Source organism: Gallus gallus, chromosome 1 (assembly GCF_016699485.2).
Source record: "Gallus gallus isolate bGalGal1 chromosome 1, bGalGal1.mat.broiler.GRCg7b, whole genome shotgun sequence".
In the NCBI taxonomy this organism is placed as follows: Eukaryota; Metazoa; Chordata; class Aves; order Galliformes; family Phasianidae; genus Gallus; species Gallus gallus.
The window spans coordinates 184,184,054-184,197,368 of NC_052532.1; the positions used below are offsets into that span (position 1 = coordinate 184,184,054).

The 13,315-nt window shown below is 36.6% G+C and overlaps 1 long non-coding RNA gene across 3 annotated transcripts in view; it reads left to right on the plus strand.

The window, feature by feature from the left end:
* Positions 1-8,000, plus strand: part of LOC121108184 — a 138,361-nt gene extending 130,361 nt beyond the window's left edge. For all 3 annotated transcript variants that reach the window (XR_005842497.1, XR_005842503.1, XR_005842506.1), the window contains 3 exons: positions 1,709-1,874; positions 2,821-2,893; positions 3,625-8,000. This is a non-coding gene — a long non-coding RNA (uncharacterized LOC121108184). The remainder of the gene's footprint in view (positions 1-1,708; positions 1,875-2,820; positions 2,894-3,624) is intronic.
* The last annotated feature ends 5,315 nt before the right edge of the window (positions 8,001-13,315 follow it).

Below are 13,315 nucleotides of genomic sequence, written 5' to 3' on the forward strand. Positions count from 1 at the left end.
ATAATAAAAGAAAAGATAATGAATAGGGGAAAATGAGATGCTTCTTGATTCTCTATAAGTGAGCTTTCCAGATAAAGAATGTGTTTCATGTGAGTCACTGCTTCTTTGGTATTAATAAGACTGTTTCTGTGACTGTTGGGCAGTCTAAGCCACATGGACAGGCAGCAATGTGCCACATGGCCCAGCACACAAATTTGCCAGCCTCAGGTTTGCAGGTGTGGCATGCAAGTAAGTTATCCATCCCATATAGATAACAATCATTACATAAACATTTACATAGAATGATAGAATGGCCTGGGTTGAAAAGGACCATAATGATCATCTAATTTCAACCCTTACCAAGGAAAGCAGAAAAACTTGAGGAAAAGTTGCACAGCACATTCCTGGCCAAAGACTACAAACAAGACTACAAAAGACTACTTTTTCTTCATTTTCCTCTGGAAATGTTGTAGTTACTTCCCTAGTAATTAATGCAATGCAAATAATGCTGTAGTTCACTTTGAATTCTCAGAGTTTTCACAGAGGCAGTTCATTGGTGTAAGCATCGATTTCCATAGCTCCAGTGATACTGGTGTATGGACTGATTATTTCGCAGTCAAAAAAAACCTTAATGTTTACTCCATCAACATAGAAAATCCTGATTATCAGAAAATTCAGAGTGTGCTTAAACTACAGAATTTTTTAACAGATATTCTATTTCTTTAAATAGAAAGTTGATGTTTCCGTGCTTGTTATTTTAAGCATATTTTTTTTCCAAAACTGCAGCTATGCATATTCCATATATATTCCTCCTGTGATGCAGGATATAGGAAACTAAGTCTTAATGGGACAGTAAAAAGTAGTATTTACAGCCTCTTTATTGTGTGTGACATTAACTAAAATTTCCAAGAAAGTTGAATCAACCTTCATGTCTTAAAAATAAATAAATAAATAAATAAATAAATAAATAAATAAATAAATAAATAACAGTTCAATATATACAATAAATGCTTTATGTATTAACAAAATATAACTTCTGGATTGCAAAAATGATGGTAGAATTCAACAGTATTATTCAGTCACATTAATCTCCTTGGTATGGAAATTGGTGAAAATTGCTCAAAGGCGTTACAGGGTTGTATGAGTTAGGGAGGACTTTCTAGTGGACATGACAAAAAAACAGAACTAACAATAATTCCACAGTGGTTGATTTAAAGCAGAGACTAAACCTGAAAATAACCTTATGTATGAGTGCAATTAGTTACCTTAGAGTCAAGCAATTTTAAGATTTGAAAAGTCCCTTAATTACTACATTTGTTTTAGCTCTATTAAAATTATTCAGTGATGAATAATGTTTTGATTACAGGCTTATAGGCCATTGTTTTGATTAAAAATGATTCTTCTGGATCTCAGTTACGTAACATTTCATCTATTTACTATTCTATTCATTTTTTTCTAGTACAGTTTATGTGAACTAAAGTGACCATCACACAATTTTTATTTCTATTTTTTACTATATTTATTATGTTTATTTCATATTTATTATGTGTTTACCTATTATGTTTATCATGTTTAATATTTAAATGCTTATTTTTATTTTATGCTTATTGATTTATATTTATTTTATTTCATTTCTTCCAAACACTTTCCTCAGTACTTTGGCAAAATAAATATGCATTTAACAGTGTCTACTCATGTTATCAATAAAATAAAAACTGTCTGTTGGAAGCCCGTGCAGGATCAGTTCAGGAAGGACAGCATCCCGGGGAAAGGGCCCAACAGTGGTGCAGAGGAGTGACCATGAATGAGTGGCAGAGATGAAGCATTATGGATTGACAGCAGTCCCCATTCCCCATTTCCATGTGCTGATTGGTGTCCAAGACTCAGGAGTGAAGGTGAGTCTAAGAAGAATGGGAATGGAGGGAAGGTGTCCTTAGTTTTGCTTTTAGTACTCCAAGTTGTGGATGACACCAAGCTGAGTGGTACAGTCGATAGATATATCAGAAGGAAGAGAAGCCATCCAGAGGGACCTGGACAGGCTGGAGAAGTGGGCCCATGAGAACCTAATGAGGTTCAATAAGGCCAAGTGCAGAGTGCTGCACTTGGGTTGGGGCAATCCCAGGTACTTATACAAACTGGGGGAAGATCTCCTTGAGAGCAGCCCTGCAGAGAAGGACTTGGGGGTCCTGGGGCCACCAGTACAGGAAGGATGTGAAGCTCTTGGAGCAGGTCCAGAGGTGGGCCACTAAGATGATCAGAGGGCTGGAGCACCTCTTCTATGAGGAAAGGTTGAGGGAACTGGGCTTGTTTAGCTTGGAGAAGAGAAGGCCTTGGGGAGACCTCATTGTGGCTTTCCAGTACTTGAAGGAAGCGTATAAACAGGAGGGGGAGCGGCTGTTTACAAGGGATAGTGATAAGACAAGGGGGAATGGTTTTAAACTGGGACAGGGAAGGTTTAGGTTGGATATTAGGAAGAAGTTTTTCACGCAGAGGGTGGTGACACACTGGAATGGGTTGCCCAAGGAGGTTGTGGATGTCCCATCCCTGGGGGCATTCAAGGCCAGGCTGGTCTAGTGGTTGGTGACCCTGCACATAGCAGGGGGGTTGAAACTCAATGATCAATTGTGGTCTTTTTCAACCCTGGCCATTTTATGATATGATTCTATAATATAATTGTTGTCCAACTCTGTTATGGATTGGTAATAAAAAATAATTGGTAATAAAATTTATCCCATTTTGAGTCAGTTTTGCCCATGATGATAATTGGTGAATGGTATTCCTGTCCTTAACACACAATTTTTTTCCATCCTATTTTTCTCCACCTGTTATGGTGAGGAGTAGAGAGGTGAGAGTGCCGCTCGGACAACAACTGGAGACAAACCAAGACTACCCTACCACAGAAACATGCTTGGCAGTAAGAGATGCATGTATTTTCTACATTTTCAGTACTGTGTACTGGGGAACACTACTGTTGTGGATGAGTTAGAATAGAAATGAGCAGAATTAAGTTAACCTGTCTTGGCTAATTTACTTTTCTTTCCAAATATGCAACTTGCTCATTTCTAACCTGATAAAAAACAAAAGGATTTTGATATAGAGTCTTAATATATGTTTGGAACTATCCTACTGAATTGTATATAACAAAAACTAGCAAGTAGTTAATCAGAAAACCATGTACTAGCTAAATAGTTTTGATAAATATTGTTTCATCTCTGTCACTACGCCAGGAATATTCTAGAGTAAACCAAACTCTTGATGACAGTTTATGCAGACCAACATTCATGTTAGTTTATGCAGTTTAGAATACTGCACTTCTCAGTGTAGTATCCAAGCAACTTCTAGTCAAGTACTCTCTGTGGCATGACTAATATCTGCTTGATGAATAGAATTTTTTTCCTCAAGATCAAATAGTTAAATACAGTAGGGATACACAAGTTGCTAAAAGTGAATACATTAAATGTGGACTTCAAAGGGAAAAAATTCCTTTGCTAGGGCCTTTTACTGATCCTGTGTGTTATGTAAAGACGGACCAGTAGCTTATTTATTTATGTATTCTTTATATATAAGATGTTGCTGCTGATTCCATGCTATTTAACCTTAGCCTTTTTTTTTTTCCTTTTTTTTCTTTTTTCTTTTTTGTTACAGTTGGAAAAAAACAAAAGGAAATATTTTTCAGCTCCAGTATGAACCTTAGCGATATGTGTTTTTGTTTTTTTGTTTTTTCTTTTGGAGTTTTCTCTACAGTCAGTAAGTAGATTTAGTGGCATTTAGCAAAATGGTAATACAATGTTTTGGTTTTATTTTGTTTTGTTTTTATACACACATTAAGATAATAAATCCGACTTAAAAAAAAAAAAAACTGTTTACTAATTTCAGATTGCTGTAAGATCATAGTCTCAGTGATTCCCATCTAAATTCATTAGAATGAAAGAATACAGAACATTCACCCACCTTGCCATTTTTACTCTTCATAAGCAATGTCAGGTGTTTTTTTCAGACTGCCTAAACAAATGGGAGAAACTACATCTGGAGCCATCACAGTCATTCTTCACAACTTAATCATACAAAGTGAAAAGCACTGAGTTATCACTGGGGATTCGTCTCTTGTGAAAGAGCTTGAAAGTTAATTGTTTTTTTTGTATGTGCATTTTTGTTTGGTTGTTTTTTTTTTGGGGGGGGGGTGAAAGAAAAAAAAGGAAAAGTAAAAAATGAGCTGATGCAAAACAAACACTGCATTCTGTTGTCACTGTCAAAGAGTTGTTCTGTGTTTACTAATTTTGCAGGTCATAAATAATCACTTTGGTGCTGTTTCTCAATATTCAAAAGCTAAACTGCAGGCAAAGAAAGGGAACAAATTGTGGTGTTGTTTGTTTTGTACTATTTCAGAGGTTTTTGAGCAAAATTTGGGGATCAGCATCTGCTAGTATATATTTCTAATTTCTCCAAAATTTTACCAGTAATCTCTGAGTAAACAAAAATCTTTGTAAGATTCTCTCTATTCAAGCTAAGGCTGAACAGAATGATAACGAATTTACGTGACACTGCAAAACAAATTACAATATCATTCTCACATATGAATTTCCACTTCTTCAGACAACTGATCTGCTGTCGTATGAAGTCATAAAGTAGAGTGTCTCTGTTGCCCTATCAGCTAACAATGTGATATCTGATGATACTGCAAAAGGGCAAGAAAGCCCCTTAATACAATCTTCTCATGTTCTATTTCAGATACTTACTGAGCACATTTTGAAACCTTCTAATAGTCTCAATTTAATTAGCTTCCTATTGGCTTAATTTTTCTTTGCCCATTTAAATATTGTATTATAAGCACATTTGTAAATCACATTGTTCTAAAGCCAAAACATTTCATTCAATGAGTGATTGCCTATATAATGTAACAATTACCACAGCAAATTAACGTCTTTGAATAAAGATGGCACTTAGTGATGCTTTATTTCTTTAAATTCTTTCATTTATACTGCAGTTAAACAGGATATGTCACTGCATTGTACTAATAACAAATTAACTCCAACACTATGGAGAAATAACAACCTAACAATGTTATTCTTCCTTTATAAATTAGCTTCAAAACAAATTATCTTCTTGGATGACTTGTTAGTGCAAGAGTTATTTTGTTAAGATTTTGGGGAAAAAAAATGTAGAAATAAAAGGGAAATTATAACACTGAAGCAGTGATCATAATACTACAGTGCTGTAGCTTTCTGAGGAAAGCAAGAGTTGCTCCAAAAGTAACGCTTCCTATTTTATTATGTTTATTATGTTGGCCCTGACATCAGAGGTGGATGTTGGTGATATGCCAGTTGAGTTTGAACCTTCCCACCAATATTCCATCACATTTTGTTGCTACATGACAGATATCAGTAGAGAGGAAGTCTGACCAAGTGGTGTCTGACATGGAAGTATGTATGAAGCAAAGGTGTGGAATTGAATTCTTCCATGTGGAAAAAAATTGCACCCACTGACATCCATTGATGCTCAATATTTATGGAGACCAAACACTGAATGTGAGGAAAATGAGGCAAGGGGTGGTACACTCACCAAAGACAAACCATGTTCCAGATTGCCATGCACATCTGTCACACCACAAAATGATGAGCATCTGCACAGATCAGCTAATGATGGTGACTAGGTTGAAAAATAGTGTTTTGTAGCTGAGACTATGCTCTATCAAATAGTGTTATTGTGCTCATTTTGTCTGTTGTAGATTCCATGGAAATAAATAGAAGGCACTAGTTTTGGAGCAAGCTATATATATAAAGTCAGAAGCATTTTGCTTTAGTACTTTCAAAAGCTGCGTTTCATTCATGCTTGCACAATTAATGCAGAAATGAATTACATAAGAATTCCATTTGAGCATAACAGGATTACCAGAGTGAGCATATAACCTGTTCTAAGTCTGATTTACATTGAATAACTTTGTATTTTCCATAAGGGTAGTCATGGGAACTGTGTTATCAGAGAAAATCCTGTGAGAATTACATCTGGAAGACTTTGATAGCTCCATGGTAGATGGCAAGTCATGCTTTTAAGAAACATGGCACGCGTCAGTGAAAAGTGGTTGAAGTGCCTCTCATTCTTTGTATTCTTAAAAAGTAGAGATGCTTGAATAAACAATTCAGCATTATTAATTAGCACAGCTGGACCAGTAGATACAAACTTGGGCTGAAATCCACATTTTTCCATATTCCAAAATCTCCTGTGATGTTTCTATCACATTCTGAAACTTACTGAAACAAGAGTTAACTGAAAGAATGAAAGGGAAATGTAATATTAAATTTGACCACTAACAGTATAAAGTTATTTATCTGGAAATATTTGCCTACTCTGTGGCAATGACTTGTGAGAACAACAGCAGCTTAGGATCAGTACCAAAAAAAAGCAGGGCATAAGAACCAAAGACAGACATGACATTATTATTTAGTGTGCTTAATCACTGGTTCGAAGGATAGATTTCTGCTAGGCATTACAGATATTTGCTTTCTGTGCTTTAGTACATCACAGATATCCCCTTTCTTAAAATGCTGATACAGTTTGCATATTAACAGCCCAGGATTGTATTTAAGTGGGCTGAATGCCTATGCTGCCACATTTGTCTACTGTGCTTATAAATTTAAAACAAAATTACAAAATTCAGATTACATTATCCTTATTTTTGTACAATACTAACAGAAATGATTTTTATAATTTTTTGTCTATACATACTGCTATTCTACGTTTTGTTGAAATGACTGTACTGTAATACAAATGATAAAAGAGAGAAAATGTAATGTTTCCTTGTTTATACAAAGAATAACAAATTAAGCATGAAAAAGAATATGATTTCCAGACTTCTATGGTTATTACCCCCGTGATTTTTGTATCTACATCTTAATTGAAGTAATTATATTTTTCTAGAAGTCAAAAAGCTGTTTTTGACACTTGTAAAAGATAATTTTGGAAGCACTTAATTCTGCACACTTTTTCACATAATCTGTCAGTGCACAAGCCTGAGCTCTGATGTGGGCATAAAGGTAGGTGAAATACCCTGAAGTTATTGAATGATAAAGAGTATTCTTAGATTTCCAAGGTTAATAAAAGGATGAACAGTATGAGCTCTATATGGGCTGAGTTCGTTGACTGAATTATAGTGAATATAAACCAGCCACATTGCAAAGGCATGTGTAATCTAATGGATATAACTGATGGATGTAGTTCCTTGCAAAGGTAATTGTTGGATCAGAATCTCAAAGTCCAGGAAAGTGTTGCTTCTCTATACAATACTAGGAAATTGAATTCTGTTCCAGTGCTTTCATTTATTTGGGGAAAAACTATCAGGGCTTGGAGAAAGACTGAAACAGCTCATTGTCAGGGCTGTAAACTAGGTTTGAAGTGGGAAGGACGTAGTGCACCTAACCATGATAAGGTGTGCAGTGGCTTAGCTAGGCTAGAGGGACAGGGTGCTAGCGCGGGATTATGCCCTGAGATCTGCTGACAACACTGCAGCAAATTTGAAGTTCTATGTCAGTGAGCCAGAGAACACTGAGATAATGTGAGAAAGTAACAGGGAAACTCCAGTACTTAGCCTTCCAGTAATAGAAGAGAACTTATAAGGAGGAGGGGGACCACTATTACATGGTCTAAAAGTGATAGAACAAGAAGGAATGGCTTTAAACTAAAAGCGGGGTGATTTAGTTTTGATGCTAGGAAGACATTTTTTTTTTTACTCAGAAGGCGGTGAGGCATCGGCAGAGGCTTCCCAGAGGAGCTGTGGCTGCCCCATCCCTGGAGGTGTTCAACTCCACATTGTATGGGGCCCTGGTCACCCTCATCTGGTGGGGAGAAACCATACCCACAGCAGAAGGTTGGAATTACATGATCTTTAAGGTCCTTTCCAACCTATGCCATTCTAAGATTCTATGAAAGTCAAGTTAAATACTTCAAAGGAATTAGGAGTTATTACCCAAGAAGATGACAAGTACAGTAGAGCCTCTTGGTAAAGCCTTCTTCCTCCAGATACATGAGATGTGATCACAGACTCTCAAAGAGTAAAATTAGGATGTGAATACTAAATTTTCAGAAATCCAACTTTCAGTCATTCCGGGAGTTAGTCAACAAAACTGCAGATCACTAAAGAAGCTTTCCTTAGGGCACAAGAGCTCTCTATCCCCGGGAAGTCAGGAAAGAAAGGCAAGAGACTGGCATGTCTGAACTGGAGCCTGCTGGTCAAACTGTAGAGCCAGAAGAAAATGCACAGACAGCAAAAGCAGGTGCAGGTGACCTGGGAGGAGTATAGGGATGCTGCTAGGCTGTGTAGGCATGGGGTCAGGAAGGTCAAGGTCCAGCTGGAACTGGACTTGGATAGGTGTGCAAAGAAGTACAATAAAGGCTTCAATTGGTACGTAAACTAGAAAAGGACAGTCCAGTAGTCATACTCCCATAGTGAGCAATACAGGCAGGCTGGTAACAATGGACATTTGTCCATGATTGATATCAAACTGCTGTTTATTAGCGTTAGGAACATTTATTAACATATGTTAAACACTTAGTTACTGTCATAGGTAGTATCCTGTATGGTCACAAGCACTTTATGAGAAGTAGCTAAAGGAAATGTTATGCTTTTGTTATAAGCCACCTATTGATCAGTTAAAGAGCAAGGTAATGTCACTGTTCTGAAAAACACAAAGACCATTAATAATTGGCAAGTCAACAGTTTCCACTACTGAAATATTAATGATCCTGTTGCTATGTATTTGGCAAGGTTCACTTCTTCTCATGCTACCCGATTTTAAATGTCTCTTGTGTTATTGACAACCTCTTCATATTTCTCTTACTGCCCTTCATGTGAGCGTGTAATTAGAAGTATTATAGATTTAGTAGTTAAATTTTTAAAAAAATGGAAGAAGAAGAAAACATTACTTGTCTGTGAAAGTAGCTTATGGGAAACCCAGTAGTATTATGAAACTTGCTCAAGATAACTAAAAGCTCAGGTAAAAAAGAAATGGTTTCATAAGACTTCACTTTCTGGACGCATACAGGTAATATTCCTAAAATCAGCCAAAGATATCTGTTGTAGTAGGCGCTTGACAGGGATACGTGCTGTACGAGATAGGCTTCTCCCTAAGCATAGTGAAAGGGTGCTGTTGTGCTCAGACAGACTGTCCTTGCTAACGAAGTAAACAAGATAAGAAGGTGAAAGAATGAGGAGACAATAGGAGCCAAATAAGGAATTGTGGTAAGGGGCTAAGATCCAGTACGCACGAATCAGGACAGGGCATGATAGCTCAAGTAAGGTATATAAGCTGTGTGTATTAGTGAATAAACACCATTTTGCAACATCCCCATTTTGGTGTCTGTGTTGCTATGGTCCTAGCGAGCTCTGATTGCTAGCCCCTGACGGTGTGGCTTGGGACTATGGTGGTTGCCGGCGGTAACAGATATCTGACGTAGGAATCCAGACGATGAAAGGCTCTGAGCAGAACATGAAGCATTCTTGGTTGTGACCATCGGTATCCAATGGGTCTTCATTTTTATATTTGTATGCAAAGGGGATTAGTATTCAAATACTGTTAAGGCTCGTACTGTGTTCTAAAACATTGCCAAATTAGATATATAGTACATTTTACCAGTATTGTCTGGAAACTGTGGTGGGTTTTCATCTTCTTGAAATACTGGTTTTTCATAATTTTATAATTATGTAAATTAGTCTTGAGCATAGAATATACAATCTGGAAAAGTAGAACTTAAAAACAGGAAGATACAAATTCTATGAGAAGGTGCGTCTGAATTTAGCCACATTTTATTAATATTATCCTCTGTGAATACTTAGCACATTAAAAAGCTAGGCTGGCATCTTAATATACAGTGTGGCAAGACAATTCACTTTCTTTATTGCCCCAGATTCTGGGTTATCTTATCAGCGCTTACTTTGCACTTATATTTCTTTTGATAAAAACTTCAGGGTATTACATCCAGGCTTCATGTATTATTGCCATTTTCTTGCGGAATAGGTGTTCAACATTCTTCGCCCTTTTACTATTCCACTCTTTTTTGGTGGAAAATATATGCTTAGTGTCTCAGCTATATTTTTAATTCTGGGGAAAAGTCATCTGTATGGTTTTAGAGCTCTGCAGTAAGGCTTCAAAAGCTTTTTAAACAAGAGTTTCACCTAAGAGAGAACTTGCTCTGAAGGCAAGGTAACGGTTTGAATTTCTTGAGGGCTTGACTTCGGTGCCAATCAGACATGGCGAAATCTTAGAAATGAGTCATGTCTAAAAGGAGAAGCATGTTAAAAATCCAAATACATAGAAAGTTAAAAAAAAACAAAAAACAAACAAACAAAAAAAAACACCTGAATTGAGAGACTGTGAGAAAGTGATATCATTAACTGGGGAGGTAGAGAAGGCTACCTTCAGCTATTCAGTAGAGTAACAACAGAACTGTCCCATGAATGAGGGTGAGCTGGGAGTCAAGGGAGATCTCACTAGTGTGACACAATCCCACAGGAGCAAAGAAATGCTGGAGTGGTGACAGATTTGTTGGCTGCCCTGTGATAATCAGGGATCATAGATGAGGCCACCTAGAACACAGATTTAGATGCCTGCACTGAGATAGTGCTCCTGGGCCAATGGGCAGAAGAAAAGCAAGTGTTCCAGGTGAGACTAGCTCAATCCATCAAGGTCTATAAGAGTCCTCAATACCCTCCCAAAAGCAGTGCCAGAATTTCCTGGGCAAGTACATGAAAGAAAGAGGATTTTCTTTCTTTCTTTCTTTCTTTCTTTCTTTCTTTCTTTCTTTCTTTCTTTCTTTCTTTCTTTCTTTCTTTCTTTCTTTCTTTCTTTCTTTCTTTCTTTCTTTCTTTCTTTCTTTCTTTCTTTCTTTCTTTCTTTCTTTCTTTCTTTCTTTCTTTCTTTCTTTCTTTTTATTATGTCTGCATCCTCTAAAGGATGAGAAAATATTTCTAGTGAGGTTCTTTTTCTTTTGACATGAAAGGGCATTTTAACACATTGAACAGAATTAGAAGGAGATACATTAGGCAGCCTCCAGAAACTCTTCATAGATGCCATCTCAATTTAAGCTTGCAGGTCAAATCTCTCTATGATTGCAATAAAGGTGTTATTAACGGAGCAGTCTAATTATATCACACAAGAACACATACAGAATTCTTGACATTGGAAGAGACCTCTAGAGATCATTTTGTCCAGTCTTTCTACTCTAGTAGGTCCAATTAGAGCATGTTGTCCAGGACCATGTCCAGAAGGTTTATGATTATCTCCAAGGGTGAGGACTTCACAACCAGGTCAATTCCTCAGTCATGCTCTCAGAGGGGAAAAGAATAAAAATAAAAAGGTACTTCCTGATGCTCAAATGGAAGTGAAAATATGGACTAGACTGTGTTTCAGCTTCTGACCATTGCCTCTTATGGCACTGGACACCACAGAAAAGAGCCTGGCTCCATCCTCTTTACAATCTCCCAAGGGTAGCCATGAATAGTAACCAGCTTTATTGCATCCACCTTCCCTCTAGGGCTGTATCTCAAGGGATTCTTTGTAGACCCTTGAAGTGGCCAAAGGCTGCTCTCCTGAAATCCAGTGCTGAAATTCTGCTTATCATTCTGTTAACTCCTCTGGAGATTCTCAAGTTCATGGTACAATGGTAACTGTATCTGAGTCACAGAAGGTATATAGTCATAATGAGGCTTTAGAGACTAGGCAAAGTATTTCATTGACCAAAGTACATGACAGAGAAAGGAAGTAAGCAAGATTTTGGATTCATATGATGAAAAAGTTCTGTATTCTATAAGAGGTAGAATTTAAATTTAAATTAATCAACAGTTTTGGCCTATAATTAACAAGGAAAGAAATGTACTGACTTCTAATTACAATTTGGCTCTATAATCTTCTTTTATGTACAAGTTGTTTGGTGTTTTTTTGTTTTTTTTTTTTTCCTTTACTGTTTTTTCAGATAGGAGAATAAAATTTGCTTTACAGAGGTATTTCATAGATGAACTCAGTAACATTTCTAAAGTTCTTTGATCATCTGTGATCAAAGATCCTCTCCTAGAGCAAAGTATCAATTATTGAAAAGAAATTTAGGAACCGATAAGTATTGAAGTATTTCTTCTCTCTCTCTTTCTCTCTCTCTCTCTCTCTCTTTTTCTTCTTCTTCTTCTTCTTTTTTTTTTTTTTTAAGCAGCTGTAAGATAATGAACTTTATGATTCTTAAAAGACTACAATTTCTTCTCAAAATTCACTCCGAGTTTATAGCATACACTACAGGGCATGCCTGTTGCTGATGGAAGCTCTGATAGATCTTTAGCTTTACGCTTCACCTTGTTAGTTTTTTCACTTTTTCAACATATGTTCTCACAGGGAGTAATCTGTACTACTTGCTTAACCAGAAACAAACAGTTTGAATATCTCACAAGTTACTGTAACAAGTATAGACTTTTGTCTTTAATTTGGTCCTGATATACACAAGATTACTGTGCAGTAAATGGCCAGTTTAGTGTGCAGATAACTTTAGGTAGCAGAGTTTTGTCTCAGAATTAGGTAAATAGAAATAAGAAAGCACACTATTCATAATGCAAAGCCATCTAATTGGCATTTTCATGCCCTTTTTTCACCCATTCAGTTTTTACACAGTTGTGCCTTTATTTTTGTCTTAGCAGTTAGGAAACACAAGGGACAGATGATAAGAAATTACATCAAAGACAAGTATTTTGATACTATGTTATCTACATTTAAAAAAAAAAAAAAGAGAGAGAGAGAGAGAGAGAGAGAGCTCTTCCTCTGAGCATTGTGGATGTGTGGGGAGATTCAGAAGTATTTCCCATCTCCCATATTTGAAACTTGCTTGTGGCCTTGTTGAGTACACTTAGTCCATTTTAGAAAAAAATTTGATTTGCAGAAAGGAATTGCAAAGAGCCAGAATTAGTCTCCAGTCTGTGTGAACAGGAAATCTTAGGAGCAGTAGCAAAGAAGCTACTGGTATAGACTTCAAGTTAGTTAGACTCTTCTGGTTCATACATCTCAAATCATCTTTTTATTCAGAACATTTTACAGTAGTCTCTTAATAGTAGCATGTGGATCAAAGGCTCCTCCAGAAGAATGTTTGTAGGTAGAATTCAGAACTCTTACTGTTCCCAGAAATACCAGGATTAACCATTTATCTGTTTTTCTTTCATTATGTGCATGTATGTGTACAGACATTCATATACAACTTTTCACAAAACCCCTACTGACACCAACATACATATTAAAGATCATTTACTTCAACAAAAAGATCACGTGTTTATCAAAGATCATTCAAATATCAAACTTAGTTTGATTTGCACTTC